The 17,195-nt window shown below is 41.4% G+C and overlaps 1 protein-coding gene across 3 annotated transcripts in view; it reads left to right on the top strand.

Moving 5' to 3' along the window:
• The window catches only part of LOC108087815, a 47,701-nt gene that overhangs the window by 598 nt on the left and 29,908 nt on the right, over positions 1–17,195 (top strand). The window contains exons 1-2 of one of the 3 annotated variants that reach the window (XM_017185379.2): positions 7,729–8,152; positions 8,351–8,652. The gene's annotated coding sequence lies outside the window, so the exon portion shown is untranslated. Of the gene's footprint in view, positions 8,153–8,350; positions 8,653–17,195 lie in introns of those variants that run through there. The other 2 variants (XM_017185381.2, XM_017185380.2) reach the window with 2 other exon arrangements.

Here is a 17,195-nt window from a genome sequence, read left to right on the forward strand (position 1 = left end):
TTCGGCTTTGACACATTGACAGGGGGTATTGTGATTTTTCTATAGAGCTTGAAACGTGGTAATAAAGCGGAATACTTACAAAGTATACACGTTTATACTGCTTAAAAAATTTAAAAAAATTTAACCTTTTGACTGAGGATTACCTAAGAATATAATGAGTTTGTTTTATATATCTTCGATTTTTCAGTATGGCGCATTTTTAAAGGGCATTTCTAGTTTCATTCCCTATATTAGGCCCAAGTTTCCTTGTATTTTTGCTGGGTCCCTTTTTTTTTTGGGGAGTTTGTCTGCCCGCTGGCGACCGTGTCAAGTTGAATGAACATGGACAAGTTTTTGCCACTTTCCGAGGGGCGAAAGTTCCCTGTGCTGTATCTCGCATCTGAGTCTCGTTTTTGGCCTGCTGTCCCCTTCACCTTTCCCTAGCTCACACTTTATTTTATCCCTGCTCCTTTCGCTCTCGTTTCTTTTTTTTTTTTTTGTGGCGTCTCATTTCAAATACATTAACATTTTGACCTTTCGCAAAAAAGTTCGAGCTGTTGCCGGGGCCGAATTTAATTTCGAGTTGTGTGCAGATTGTGCAAATCACACGCTCTCCAATACCGCCGCCTTCTTCTTATGTCATTTGCACTGAGAAATATTTCTTTATCCAAAAAAACCTAATACTTAAAATCGCTAAATCACCTAAAATTATTGGAAATGTTAAAATCTATTAATAATGGAGAACTAATTTTGAAATATAGGTTTAATTGACTAAGAGAATACAAGAAAGCAATTCTTAAGCATTAAAATGGATTCTGCATTTATCTGATATTTTTCTCAAGTGCCTAAATGGCATTGCATACCTGCAGGCACTGGATTCTCAGGTAGTCCTTTCACACAGTGACATACACACTTGTGTGTAGTCTGAACTTTGCTTTCATCAAACTGAAAATTGAATTTACGTAAGCCAGGCGAAAGTCGCAAAAAAGAAAACTAAAATGCGGGAACAAGGAAGAGAATGCGCAGAGAAACGTCGAACGTGTCAAGGTCAAGTTGCCATTGTCCCAGCACTTCCTGCCCCCACCAAACCCCGCTTTCTCGCATGAGCAACAGGAAAAACTGCTAGCCCCCACCCATTTTCCACCCCGCACTCATGTGTTTTGTGCAGTTTGAAGTGCGTCAAGTCGTTAAATTAATTTCAGTGCACTCAAAAACAGGAGCAGCGGAAACTGGAGCACAGCCAGTGCTCATTTTAAACGGATTATGTGCACGGCATTGGAGTGGGCGGCAGGTGGGGTTGGGTGGCAGGCGGTGGGTGGTGTGAGCTTTGGGGGCGGGGCAGGGATTATCGGCAAGTGGCCGCGCCAAGTGAAGAGAGGCTGCGTGAGTGGACAGCAAATGAAAGGCAAACAAGTCGAGCGCCATAACACACAACTTTAAGCCAAACTCAAAGGTTGGGCGGATTTTCCAAAGGAAATGCCGGGTGGGGGAAACTCAAGTGGCACGGCTGATTTCACTTGGAGCCTTTCAGCTGACACTTAAAAGTCATTCGGCTGGAAAAAAATGGCAGAAAATGGAACAGAAAGAGATTTTAAGCGGGGGAATTATTGGCAGAAATCGTGATGCTTCTCCAGTGGGAATTAAAATCAATTTAACATTTTTTATGATTTATTAAATTTACAAATAATCAAACTTATTCAATGGCAAGTGATACTTGAAACATCAGTTGATAAAATGTGTAAAATATAATAAATCCATAACAAACCAAAGTTTTTTAAACAACAAGAAAAATTCTTTAAAAATCCATTGTGAATAAAATAAATTTCACAGGGCTTTATTCTGATCTTACTGATTTTTCAGAACATGGACACTCGTACATTCATCATAAATGGGAAACAAGCTTTTCGCCAATAAATCCGACGTTAAATTTATGGGTCTATTGTTTTTCGCCCTCGAATTTAAGTGCGGCGATAAGGTTGTCAAGTGCCGACAGTTTTATCAGCGGCCAAAGCAAATGCAATTTAAATGCATTCGAAAATAAAAGCGCAGAGGAGCGTGGAAAACCGAAGGATATGCACCCATAAACCCAAGTACACGCATGCCAACATACTACATACATATATACATATGTATGTGTGCATATATGCATGCAGATGTATTTCCCACGGAGGATCGGCCTGGGGCGAGCCATAAATCTGCACGCAAAGTGCTTCCGGCCTGCCAGCCAAAAATGGCTGATGATTCCACTTCCTCCGCTGGGGAGCGCTTTAATAACGCCAAAGTGCCGGCCCCAGGTGTTTACCTGTGGCAGGGGCAGCAAATGGAAAAGAAGAAGAAGAAGAAGCTGGGATAGCATCGCGGGAAAAGTGATGCAACTGCAGCTGCAGCTGCACCAAAGATTCCCGGGCAATTGCAACGCTGCAGCACTTTGTGGATGCCCCGCTTCCTTCGGCTGTGTCAACTGATAGGCAGACACAGCTTTATTTTCCCACCTTTGCTCCCTTTTGGTGAATGATTGCAGGAAAAGGAAGCTAGTATCGCCAGCACTGAGAAAAACAAAAGTTTTCGATGAATTGCAAAGAATTAGCACTTCCAGGTGCCATACTTTGGAAAATTTTTAACCGATCTCAAAGTGACATACCTCTAAATGATTGTGATGGAATTCGGAAACAAACTCCATTTAAACTTTTTCATTCGGAGAGGTTCGACTTTTTGACCCCTGTTCAGGGCAGATTTTTCGTAAAATTTCCGATGAATTGGAATAGGAGACCCAAATTAGCATTTCCAAGAGCCATAAGTCGGAAAACCTATCTCAAAGTGACATACTAGATTGTATCGTACCTCAAAATGATTGTGATGGAATTCCAAGGCGAACTGCATTTAATTTTTTTTACTCTGAGAGGGTCGAATTTTTGACCCCTGTTTATGTCAGATTTTTCCGAAGGACGCCCATTTTAAAATGTAGAACTTTCTGCTTTGTTGTATTTCTCTGTGTAAACACCTAAGCCTAGGACCTCTTCGCCTCATCGTTCCGCTGCTGTCAGTTGGCGTTGGCGTTGTCAATTTTTTATTGCCCTTTGGCAGATGTGTTTGACTGCTCAGGAATGGAGGGCAGGATGCTGTGTATATTGCGCTTTCGGGGTTAGCGGGTCACGTGCCGCTCTCGACCTGCTCCTTCGACATTTGCTGCGACAAAATCAGCGCCGTGGCATCTTCGCCAGCAATTGAATTCAAATGAAGCCGGGCCAAAATGTCGGCGACGCCCCAGAAGAATAAATACGATGCCATAAATCAAGCATAAAAATTGACATTAATTTTGCCCACGAGAGAAAACACAACCAGCGATGGTGTGCGAAAGAGATGGCGGATAGCCGGAGATGGCGCGGGAGGGAGATGGAGCACTGCTTACGTGTGGGGCTTTTCTGAATTCAATTCGCTGGCGAAATCGAGGAAACCAAAAGCTCTGCGCATCGATCACGCTCGGAATATTCAAGTGACAATCAACCGAGAGGCGCTCATCTGCTTATCACCCTCCTTAATTTTTCGATTTTCCCATTTACCCACACCTAATCGAATCTCAGTGAGCGAACGCGAAAAAAGTTTTCCATTTAATGCGATTTGTTTGTGCATTAGTTTGCGGTTTATTTCGTGCATTTCAAAGCGATTTGATTGAAATTTGCATTCAGCATTAGGCAATTAAAGTTGGCCCTCAACTATGTTTAAAACAATGTGTGGTTTTTTGCAAAAATAACTAACTAATCAAACCGCAGACACAACGGCCAAAAGTGCTGACCACAGTTTGGGATTCCGAATGTGCAGCGAAACGATATAAAAGCGTTTATGGTCTAATAATCAGCATTTTACGCCTAAATTTAGAAAATCAGAGGGGTTTATTCGGGTTTTGCATTTAAAGGGATGAATTGGGGAGATTCTATGTACATTAAGCTATCGACTGTTGACAAAAATAACCGAAAATGGGACAAAATTTATGGCCCAATGTCTGTGCGTATCTGTCTTCTGTCACTCTCGCAATTTTATAGCATACTTTTCAGCGAATTGCTTTACATTTTCCTAGCACTGAAATGTTTACGTGTTTGAGTGCACTCTTTTGATGTTTATGGCCATCTGGGGACTTGATCTGGTTTATTCTTCACTCCGGGACCCCCAAACACACTTCATTGTTTTGTTTTGTCTGGCGAATGAATGCTATTTTCGTACAAAATCCAAAAACCGGCCAAATTCCACTGAAAGAAATCCTTTGGCAAAGGTCACGAGGTAGATAAACTTCCCGGAAATCAAACAAAAAACTTTTATCCTTTTCGCGGTGAATGGATAAGGATCTTTTTGTGCCCGTTTCTATGTTAATAAAGGTAAATGCCATGACGACTGCAATGCTTTTGAAAGCCATGTCCAACAAACATACAGTGGAAGTTTCAGGGCTTGAACTTTGCATGTTCCGGAAATAATTATGGAATTACAACCACTTAAAAATTTCGTAGAAAAAGGAAATAGTTTTTATTATTATTGGAATTTTTATGAGTTACATTTGAAGTTTTTTTTTTTTAAACTAAAATTTCACTTAATCTATACTAATATTATAAAGAGGTAAAATTTGTTTGTTTGTTTGTTTGTTTGTTTGTTTGTTTGCAGGGAATAGGCTCCGGAACTACTGGTCCGATTTAAAAAATTCTTTCACCGATAGAAAGCTATATTATCGTGGAGTTAAATAGGCTATAATTTATTTTGAAAAAAATTAGGGATCCGTAAGAAAATTGCAATATTGTCGCATATAAAGTGAGTTGCTACCTCATCACACTGACAAACACGCTTCCATAGCATTTTAACTCAATTTTTGTGTTCACTGTGAAATTGTGAAAAAAAAAAAGAATTTTTATTCAATTTAAGTTGAACTGTGAAAATTATGTGGATCGTGCATTTGAGGATAAATTCACCACTCTGTCCATAGTCCAAAATGCTTAGAGGACGACGTGCAAACATTGGCCGCAGACATCCAAGCCAGCAGCCAGTATATTCACAAAACTTAAGCGAAGAAAGACAAATGAGCACATGGAGATCATTAGCATCATTTAATCGCTTGGCATTCCAATATGACCCCACTGCGAACTACAGTGATAATGAAAATTTAGATATTGGAGCAATGGCGACTATATACCGATATTGCAGTGCGTTAATGTTTAAAAGAGAAACGGCTGGATTGTGCTGCGCAAGTGGAAAAGTCAAACTTAACTTAAATAACCATCTTTCTATACTTCCATATATTTAAAAAATGTTGCAACATTGACTTTTATGTTGTTAAATTGTGTTGACCAGCGAAGCGGACACAGGACCTCTAGTCTTAAATAAATAGGTATAACTCCTTACAATTTGCAATCTCAAAACTATTTGTATTTATATTCAGCTTAAACTTCCTGTTAACGCGATTTTTCCGTGTGACAGATTTGGTATTGAGTTAGAGAAGTTGAACTGTGCATGTGTATAAACTCGAATATCCCGACGTGCTGGACAGATATCAGATGGGTGAAACGTACCAAAGTTCCCACGTGAAAGGGGGAGTTGGGGAGGATCCTTGACAGACGCGTCGCCACATGGAATCAACAGTTTACCTGGCTGGGTGCTCCTGCTGTTGGCCCACCGGTCTGGTCTGGCTAAATGGCTTAAAGCCCGACCGAAACTGACAACAAATACAGCTGATGATGATGATGATGGGGAAATAAAGTGGGACGGCCGGAGGAGGAGTGCCATTTTCCAGACAGAGGCGCATGCACAGCGGCAATTACTCATGGAAATAGTTTCGGCTGGGGAAGGGGTTAGAGGAAAAGGTGAGGGGAGGCCGCCCATGAGTTACGGTTAGAATTTCCGTTGCTGTGGATACGCCCGCACACAGTTTCCCACCCCACGACTCCCCCCCTTTTGTTTATTTGTTTGTTCTGCACTCCGTTTGCTTAAAATCAAAATTCCTGTTGCTGAAGCGGTTTTTGTGCTGTTGATTTTCCACAGGCCAAAGGGGAAATGTCAGAGGAAGAATATCGGGGAAAATCGCAGAGAAAACGTTGGCTATCAATGCCAGCGAAATCATTTGCATCCAGCTCGCTTTCCTCTTTTCTCGTCACTTTTGGACATGCCAGCAATGCGAAACAAAGTTGAAAATGTAAACGAGTTCGAATATGGCTGATGCCGATTGTGATGCTTATGCTGCTGTTTTATGCCATGCATCCTTGCTATTCTTGGCATCCTCGAGGCCACAGGACAATCAGCATGCATGATTTAACATTTCCCCAAAACAAACATTCGAAATGCCATAACATGCTTTGTAGACGGTTCCGCAACTTAGTTTCGCTCGAATTACAAAAAAATTCGAACCCAGATCGATATTGACCTTTTGCAATGTAATAAAATTTATGATTATTTTATATTGTTTTTTAATTTGTTAGATTTTTGGAATTCTTTTTTGGAAATGCCAGAAGAAGGAAAAGAATAATTAGGAAAATTCGGTTTACTTAAAAAGAGGAGATTGTGAAATTGGGAATGAGTTTTCCCCCGGCAAATGCTGATATGCAGCTCTGTGCTCGGAAAATGTGAATGCAGAAAAGGCAAGCTGCTGCACATAACTAACTGGGGACTTGAATTCGGTTTTGGGGCATATTTTGCGCCAATTTCCATACAAATCTCTGGCGTACACACGCACACAATCACTCACACTGCCAACTGTCGATCGTAAATGGAAAACAGTTTGCATAGTTTCTCCCCAAAAGCTAAACCCACGAAACTCCGTATGAATGGAACCAAACAAAACAAAACAAAGCAAGGCCCACAAGAAAAACAAAGGCCCACACATGCGATAAAGAAAAACAAAAGCTCCAAAAGGTGGCAGCAACAACAACTGGCGGCGGCAACAATAAAAACAAATGCCAACTGAGCCTGAGAGCTGGGAGAAAATTAAAAAGTAAACACAAAGATTCACGTGCTTCGCATGCAATAACAGTAGAGGTTGCTAAAGAAATTGGAGGGATATAGGAATGCGAGGGAGACAGTGAATCGCTTTTGAGGCTGCGCGGTGAGCAAATGAAGTGGGAGCATGTAAGAAAGGAATAAAGCGCATGACCATGAGGCAAGAGAGAGGTGGCAACGAAATTTGTGAGCTCTATGGGAATTTCTCTCATGCAAAATTTTGTTTACCGTTATGATGACGTATGCCGTTAGCGTAGGAGAATGCAGAGCATATCCGAAATATCGATATTGAAGTATCCTTTTACAAAACATGAATTAAAATCTTAAAAAATCGAGAAGTTGTAAAATCTTGTTCGAGTATGCAGTTTCATACTTTTCTTTGTAAAACTTATAAATTATTATATCTCTTCTTTAAAATTAAAATTAAAATCATTATATTTTATTAGTTTCAAAATTTTAGAAAGAAAGGGGACTCTGCCAGTCCTGATAACCCAAAGCGTCACCCTCTCTCACTTTTTACACCTGCCTGATGGAGTTGACTTTGCATAGAGATGAGCGTTGGAGCTGTTCTCTCCCTCTTGCATTCGCACGCTTTACTTGCAACGTGCGTATTATTTATGCGTAGACATAGTGGCGCCTAAAGAGATTGCGAGAGAGAGAGAGAGAGACATTTGGGATCCCAATAAGTGAGAGAGAGAGTGCGATTTTGTGGAGACGCGCGTTTTGCATAAATACGCGAGAGTGGCGTTGGAGCCTTTTAGAAGTGTGAAAAGCGTCGTGGAGAGCGGACGTGCGCTGCTGCTCCTGCGGAATCTTCGCTCTCGGGCAACTATATTTAACAAACACATGGCCAACACACTCACACACGAAATACTTACACACAGTTAGACACGCACACCTGTACACCCAGCGCGCGCGCAAATCGCCGAAATTAAAGCAAACCAAAACGGAAAATGCTAAATGTCCACGTGAAACGGCGCACAAAATAATCGAATAACTAAAACAAAACGGATCAGTGAAATTAGAGTGGAATTATTGTTTGTTTTTGGAAAAAATCAATGCCGTTAATCGACGCACACGGATACACATAAACGCACACGTGTGCTCCAAGAGCCAAAACACACCAATACACTGACACAGACATTCACATACAAGCAAACAGAAGGCCTAACAAAGTGAAAGTAACGGAATTAGCAGCACAATTGTGAGTGAAAGTAGAGTGCATAAAAAAGGGAGACGAGGGAAATTAAGAAAGGGAGAAGATTTGATAAAGTGGCCTTAATAAACGCAAGCCACAATTAACTGAATTGGGCGCTAAATTGTCATATATCTCGGTTTCTCATTCTCTGTTTTAACCTTCTTCTCCTTTTAACGCATGTGTGTGTGTGCGTGCGTGCCTAAGTCGGTCATAGTTGAGATAAAAACAAAAACGGTAAAACTTATACAAGGTCTAAATTTGTGTTTCTAAAAAAGAACATGCTACAAAAACAAGCGGCAACAGCAGCCGAAAACGCAGAAGCTACCTGAGCAAGATAAACACGCAAAACAAAGCGAACTGGGTCAGTAAGCGAAACGAAAGAGAAGGGGGAAGGAGGGGAGAGAAGGGGAGAAGGCGAAAGGAGCGGCTAGGAAGGAGCAGGAAAAGCGGCCAGTATGTTGCATGCGCTGCAGTTAAATGTGTGGCATACTTAATGGAGCAAAAGGGTAAGTCACTCAAAACACGAAAATCCTTGGATTCCGATATGCCACGCATATTTAACCTTGAAAACAGCTTTAACCTATAACGGGGTGTTCACCAAAAAAGCACTAGATGGGGAAGGGGTGTTTCAAGGATATGCGCTGCGAGTCGAAAAGTAAATGTCGAAATGCCGAAAGGAGCAATAACAAAAGGACAGCAGCAGTAGAAGCAACAGCAACAAGAAGCGGGAAATGGAATAACAGTAAAATAAAATATCCTTGTGAATGTTGCGCTTGCAGGCGTCATTCCATCCCGTTCCCGGCTTTCCCCGCCCCATAGAACTCCCTAATGTTCATCCACACCCACGCAAAAGCATTTTCGTTTTAGCCATGCACAGCAAAATATTTAAATACCTTTAATGCGTTTGTGTAAAAATGTTTTAAAGTAAATAAATAGAAACAATCCCTGAAAACATGTCATAAATGCATATTTTTCTAAATAAAAGAGTTACAAGTTTTAGAAAAAAAACGTAGTCTTGTTTTGTGATTTTACATGGTCTGGAAAATACTTCAGTATTTTTGTCAGTGCATTGCCTGCGTTCTGAGTCCTTCTGCGTTTGTTGCTTTGCTGGTGTGCGCCTGATGTGGGTCATAAATGTTACTCCATTTTTATGGCCAACTTGCACACGACGATGGCGCTGGAGCAGAGCAGAGCAAAAAGCGGAAAGCGAAATGAAAGAGCTGCCAGCATAAGCAAATGGCAAGGATATGGCGGGAATAAACCAGAATAGACCAAAGCGAGAGAAAAGGCAAGGAAAAAGGACATTAAATGGCCAGCGACGTCGAGGGCAGCTCCAAATATTAAGCCAAACAAATACATATAAATATTCATTAGGGCCCCATTCAGATTTCGCTCTTTTTTGGTCCCTAAGTCTTTACCAAATTTACGAAAAATTGGAATTAATGTTATTAGTCCGCATTAAGCTTTTGACTGTGAAAGAAAAGACTCTGGAATTGCAAATTCGATCAGTAACCGTTTTTCGTTTTGTTTTCCGAGGAAAAAGGGACAACTTCGATGACATTTACTGGCCAATAATGCAATTGCGTGTTGCAATGGCAAGTTGCAACACTAGTTTCACTTGCAAGTGCAATTTTCGTTGCAACTGCTGCTGCTCGAGAAGCAATTAGCAGGGTGTCTCGGCGACATTTGCAGCGGTCGCCGGCTTATATAATGGTCGTGTCAGCCTTTATGGGCCGCAACTGTTCCATTTGCGGTAGGCATCGCGTGACCTTGAGTGGGTGGGAGTGGGGCAGAGTGGGCGGCATGCAAATCCATTGAAAGCGCACGGCTGCAGTTCAAGGCTATTTTTACGTTACGCAAGCAACTGCAAACACAGATACACACCGTCATCTAGCATGTGTGTGTGTGAGTGTATCTGTGTGTGTGTGTTTGCGTATCCTTGAGCGTCAGTTGGGCGCCGGGCATGTTGCATGCGTTGTCGCTGTCGCGTTGACATTTTCCCCATTTTCCTCAACTGCCGTTGAATTCCTGTTTCCTTTCTATACCTCCAAGTCATACAATATATATGAGTACCTATATATGTATATTGTTGCTGGCTGGCTTATGCAATCGCTGGCAATCCTTTTACTTTCTTTTCCGCTTCGCTTCCCTCTTTCTCCTTTGCCTAATTAGCTGAGCTAAGGTTATGCAATCGTAGATAAAGCTCAAATCCTTTTACAATTTAAGTGAACGAGCAGTTTGAAATTGCTAAGCATGTCAGTTCAATCGTTTCATGGATTCAATTTCATTAGTTTTTATGCCTGAATAAATACATAAAGTTTTATCTTTTAACCAAAAAGCAGTCACGCAAATTCAAGGTATTTTATGGTCTTCCTTAAAATAATATTGAATAACATGCACAAAGCTTTGACCTGCACTAACTAAAATTTTTAATGTAATCGCTCCTTTTAAGTAAGATTATCAGGCAAATTGAAAAGCCTTTAATCCTCTAACTTAAATGCAATGCTGTTGGCTACAGAATTTTCAATAAAGTCTGTGATAATCTGTCGATATAGCCTGAATGCAATATGCTGATTGGATTTATTTCGTATGTTAAACCCACACCCTAATCCATTCCACCCACTCTAAGCTCTCCCTCGCCTTTGAGTCAATGTCATTGCATATTTAAGAAGGTTTGTTTAATCGAAACGTGGATGACTCCATGCATATACATATAACATACCATACATATGAGAGGTGGAAAAGGCGCCGAGGGGCGTGGCATGCGTGCGTGTTAACCTCCGGCTGTCACTGTCCCTGAAATATGACATAAGTGCAGGAACTAGTTGTTACGCCTTATAAATGTTATCGCCATGGATCGGCATTGAAAGTCGCGCCCACAAACTAATCAGTTAAACAGAACGACAATTCCTAAATATCGTATTATCCCTGCAGACATCCGTCTAGTCATACTTTTTTTTTACCCTCTCATTAGAGGAGGTCTGGAGTTGAAGTAGCACTTAACATTTGCTGCACGATGGCAAAAAAAAAAAGAATTGGGTCCCGCGGGTTGTTAATTTCATTAAAAAGTTGTGCATCGAAAAACTTGCTAATTGCTGCCAACAGCGACAAACTAAACAGAGAACAAAAAAAAAACCTTGTAACCAAAATTTAATGTGTTTAATGGGTTAAAGCAAACAATCTAGGTTATTATTAGTTGTGTGCTTTAACTCCTCATATTTACCAAAATTATTTAATATACCCTTTTTTTTATAAGCGCAAATGGTTAAATGAATCAATTTATAATGCATAAAGTCTGACCAAAATTACTCAACAAATAGTAGCATTTATCAATACTTAATACACAAGGCACGCAATCGTCATTTGTTTAGGACTTTGTCAATATTTCAGCTGGTTGTTAAGGTCAGGAAGGGGAGTTTGGAGTTGAATATAATTTGCGACTTGACCTGTGATTACGGTGGCTATGAATGCAAATCAACGGAACTGGGCAAACTGCACAAATGCCGCAATATAAACTTGGCCACGAAACAAATCGCGGAAAGGAACTGAACGACGAAGGCAACTAAAAACAATTTGCCGTAATCAAAACGAAATCAGCAAAGCGCAAGCCGCAGCGTCGCAACGGAAAGTGGAGCAGGTTTGGCCGGAAAAGCCTGGGAAAACTGCACAGGAAAATTGAGTTTTTGATGCACTGCCTAGGGGAACATCTGCTGAAACAACGATTGTCATCAAATATATTTTATAATGAGAAATTATGGTTATTATGGTTATGCAAAGGAAATCGCAGATTTATTAATGAAAGTGTCACAACAATTTCGGAATGAAATACCATATTTTAATGGACGTGGATATGTGGTTACGGCCATGAATTACTTTACTCGTAAATTAATTAAAGTCGGATTTTGTGGAAAAGGGGAAAAATGAAACTGATTTGAGAGAAAATACATAACCAAGATTTAATGGCAAATTAAATGGAAACACAAGATTCAAATAAAGCATACAATTAGTTCATATTCATATTTTTACCCAAAGTGAATCTGGGGACTTTTCCAGCTAAAACCAAAAAAAAAAAACTTGCAGAAGAATGTTCTTCATGTTATTTATATCCACAAGCATCTACATATTTGGGCTGATTAAATTCCTTTCGTTCCTGTGAGTCAAATGCTGAAACTAAAGACGTTCGACCATGCTATCTCCCAAATTGTTCATATTAAATTCGAGATGCCCCCTCCAGTTAGAGTAACCTTCTGCAGAAATCATGAGAGTGGGTGGCACTGTGCTCCAGCCAAAAGAGTCAACAGAGAAGCACGGTTCCCGGTTCCCAGTTCCCGGCAGCGTCCATTCAGGTACTCTGCTATTCAGGCTTTCAGGTGCTGGCCAAGAGGCAAAGCCCGTGGAGTCGTCATTATATATTTGTTGTCACTTGAAAAATATTTGTACTTTGCGCTTGATTTATGCCTTAGTCATGGTGGGAAATGGGTGGAAAACGGGGGTGGGCTGTGAGAGGGGGAGGAGGGGTGGGGATACCATTGCAAATGGCAAACAATGTGGGGAGCTGTGAGCGCGGAAGTGGCGGATTGTCGGGAGTCGAACTGAAAACTGTAAACTGGACTCTTGCGGTCGGGATATGCAAATGTTGAACGGGCAAAAAGTTAATAGAATCGGCTGCCAGGACCACAGAGCCATCCGATGCAGGTGTACCTATCTACCTATATTCCCCATTGACTCCGGCTCAGATATAACTAGTTTGGGTAAAAGAGGGGAGAAATGGACGGGTTTTAGCTGTGGGGGAAATGGGGAAAGTTGGGATGCTTTTCCTGTCCTGTTGTCACTGACAGTCGAATGTTTGCATAACGCGCAACAAAGGCCAAAACAAAAGCTGCCACAAAAAGGGTTCAACATAAATATTTTCACCCGGAACGAGCCAAAAAGAAAATCGCATTGATGTCAAACACGCACACAAAAGGCAAAAAGGGAAAAGGTTTTCTGGGCCGAATTAACAATTCAATTTAAACGGACTGGGGGAAAACCGCTTGACATCTATTTTCCAGCATGGAGGTGGCTGTGTTGGGTGGGTGGGGAAAGTGGGCTGTACTTTTTCACACAGAACTGAAAACTTGGGGGAGCAGCAACTCGGGGTTCAAAGGTTGACGCACACACTTGGCAATGACAATCGTTTGTTTTGCTGTCAATTGTTGCTGTCATTCGCAGTCGCTGTCGCTTCTGCTTTCGCTGTTGACTTTGGACACACAATTTAATAAAGGCTTAAAGTTGCTGCAAGGGCAGCAAGGCGGCACAAAAATAAAATAATCGAAAAGGAAAGGAAAGTAAAGGAAAGGCGAATTTATAGGACGGATAACGGGTGGAGAGCTCAAAACTTTTGCCATTTGCCAGGCCAAAAACTTTGCCGTCAATAGTTGTTGCTGCTCCCCGTTGTTTTTGTTGTTGTTGTTTTCGTTGTTGTTGTTGTCGCAGGTGCTCTATCCCCCCGACAGCCTTTGCCACGCCCACATTGCGTGCAGCGAAACTCTTTGACATTGTCATAGTCGTCGTTGTCTGTCGTCTGTCCTCTCCTGCGGCCGGGTGTTCCATGTCCTTGCCAAGCGTGTCCTGCCCCAAAGTCGCCCGTCTTTCGGCTTCCTTCTCTTTGGGGAGGAGAAAGCTTTATTAAATTTTCGCTAGCTTATAATTCAAACTGTAAGCAGACAGCACAAATAAAAAGGAAATACGGGGCGTGGCCAAGGTGGCTTGCCTGTTGGCTACTAGCGGTTACCTTTGTCCTGGTTAATGCCATTTCCTTGGAGCCTTTGCTGCGCACACAGAGAGAATATCTTTAATCAATTGCAGTAAAGGAGTTGAGAACAAAGAACATACAAGCAGGGAATGCTAATGAAAGTTTTCCATTGGGAAATAAAATATAGATTTTCATTAAAATGATTTACCTTTTAAAAATGCAAACCATTCGTAGAATGTTTAGATTATAGTTCGAATTGTTTGCTAAACAAATCGTAGAAAAGCGCATTTCCATAAATAAATTTCCTTCAAAGGTAAACAAATAAAAATCCCAAATATTTCACTTATTTGAAAGCATGTGTATTTTTGCCTTCAGCGCCTTGAATAAGGAAAAACATAAAATATCAAAGTCTATTTATGTATAGAAATTAAACAAAGTGGAACGTTTGGTTGTTCTCAGATTTTTCATTCTGTTCTGCATTTGTTGTTTTGCTTTATTTTTCTCTCAGTGATGAGTGCTCTTTTTGTTTTTGGCTGTCTGGCTTCCCCGTGGCGCAGACGTCACCATCATTTTGTTTGCGTATTTAGATTTTAATTTGCGATAGAAACTTCTTAATAGGATTTCACTGTCTCGCTGCTTTCACTTTTTGCCGCCCGCTTTCCCGGAATTTGGCTAGGATTTCCTCCCTTTTCCACATCCATTCACACACATACACACACACACACATGCTGAAACATTAGCAGACATGGAAAATATTGTTTCGACATTCGCATTAGGTTGTCAGCTGGCGTGAAGCGAACTCCTTTCCGATTGCTAATGAAGCTCGAATTTGGCAACAAACATATTTGTGCCTATTTAAGTGGACGAGGGAAATGGGAAAACTGATAGGGAGTGGCCCAAATGGGGAGTGACAGAAAGAGAGATAGAGATAGAGAGAGTGAGAGAGGGAAAACTCTTAAGGCTTTTACACCACACTTGGGGTTTTCTTAATTGCTTGACCTGACTTTTCGCCCGAATCCAGAATTTCACCTTTCTTCTTCGGTTTATCCTCTTGTGGGCATCGCGGTTTTTCGCTGACGTCGCTGTTTGGTGCGTATTCACCCAGGTTATCTTAATCCTCCCCACTCCTCCCCCCCCCTCCCCCTCCATCGCCATCATCGTCCTCCAGCTTTTAGACATTTTCATCTCATCTGTTGGATGCGTGGGCAGCTGCTGAATTATGTAATAAACGTAATTGGCTTTGCTCGACAGGAACAAAAGCGAGAGGAGGGGGCAGATCATTTCTGTTTTAATTTATCGTGACTTTGATAAGCGGCAAATGCTCGTAAATGACATAAATTACCCGAGACAATGGCTCAAGATTAATCAGTACGTACGTAAATATCATAAATAAATAAATTTATGCTGTCTAGACGGGAAGGGAGGGAATATATCGATTCGATTCATTAGGAAATTGCCTCCGCCCAAAACCCATCGAAACAATCGACTCGAAACGATATCAATGAAAATAATACGGAGGGTAGAAAAGCCTAGTCAACCTTTTTCACTTTAGTCCCTTTTTTTTTGTGCCAGACTTGAATCCATGTTGAACACAATTAAATTTCACTTATGAGTCAAGGGGCGGGTTATATAGGGGGTATATATGCCGGTGATATCGAGCAGAGTGGCCTGGGAAAGTGCACAACTTGTGGCATACGGAATGTTAAGTATACGACATGTTGGCCGGGCCATAATACAGTGTCTGTCGACTGCGGACGAACACGATAAACGTTTTAAGTCATCGAATCAAGTTGTTGGCTGGGTAAAAAAAATATACATATACGAGTATACGTAAACTATTGCTATAAATTCGCTTAGTTGCTGCTGACAGGCAGACATGCAAGTTGAAGCGGATTTTCCGCCTCCTCTCGGCTCTCAACTCCCGGCTCATATTTCGCAATCAGGACGAGGGATGCGGGGCAGCCAGATCCTTAGAGCTGGTCCTGCAGCCTGACAAGAGACCAGCTGGCAGCTGCTTCCGTCACTCAAGTGTGCTGAATTCGGAGCATGAAAGTAGCTCACAGGTACGACTCCATCTGCATCGCATGATGATCATTATCCTGATGATGCTGGTCCGCCTGACGAGGACTTTGCCCCGGCTCTCCAACTCAAGAGAATTGTGCTGCATGTCCGGCCGGAGTTAGTCAGCCAAGAAAAGTCTTGACTCGCTTGAGTGTCTGAGACAGTGTTATTTAAGATGTCTTGCTGCCAATTCTTAAACAGATGCAGTTGTCTACGAAATGCATTTCTGATTCTAACCTCAGAAAGTTAAACATAAAGCGTAGCAAGCTCAATTAAAAGATAATTTGTGTATAATAATGCTCGCACTTGATGTGTTGGTTACGATTACATATTATACAAACCTAAACCAGTTTTTTATATTACACAAATATTTGAGTGTCCCTAAACATCATTTGCAGGAATAAAAAATCTCTAAAAAATTTTTCTTTAATCAAAAACATTATTTTCTCTTTTATAAAAACTACATAAAAACCACACGGCAATTGTGGTTTTGATGAGCTTCAAAACATACATTTTTAATCCACTTTAGTTCTCAAACAACAGTGTATGCCATTAATAAATTTGCAATGAATTTCAGATGATTTTCTAGACTCGGTTACTTAATATGCAAACAGAGTTGTTGTCTATTTTTTACCCTGGGGAAGCGATTTGGCAACACTGTTGCATGTTGTGGGCTGCACAAAAAGTGTAGTCTACTTTTCAGCCAGCTGCGTTGACAAGGGCCAAATCGAGGATTTGGCCATTACTAATAATGGGCGTGGGATGTGTGTGTGTGTGTGAGTGTGTGTGAGTGGCACTCTTCCGCTCCCTCTTCCTCTTCCTCTTACCTTTCACCGGCGGCGGCGAAAGTATGTCAAGATTTACGCGCATCGTTAAAGCAATGAACAACAACGGCAGACCAAAAAAGGAGGCACGAAAGAAATGAAAGAAAGTTGTTTGCCACGCGGACATGTGGCATGTGTGTGTCTGTGTGTGTGTGTATGTGTGTAAGTGTGTGTCTGGGAGTGTGAGTGGGCGTGCCACACGCAAGCGGACTTCTAGCTGAAGATTCTCCCTGCTCTTCAGCACTAACGACACGTCAGTCAAAGTCAACACACACTTCAATTTCAGCTGCTGCGGGGGATGAGCCAAAAATTTAACACTGTCACTTTTTTTGACAACAGCAACACAAGGAAAAAAATCGTGTAGCAAATAAATGCGCTGTCATATGTGTGGGGGGGGCACTGCAACAGCCAGCGGAGAGTGGGAAACATG

Source organism: Drosophila ficusphila, unplaced genomic scaffold (genome assembly GCF_018152265.1).
Source record: "Drosophila ficusphila isolate 14025-0441.05 unplaced genomic scaffold, ASM1815226v1 contig_414, whole genome shotgun sequence".
Classification (NCBI taxonomy): Eukaryota; Metazoa; Arthropoda; class Insecta; order Diptera; family Drosophilidae; genus Drosophila; species Drosophila ficusphila.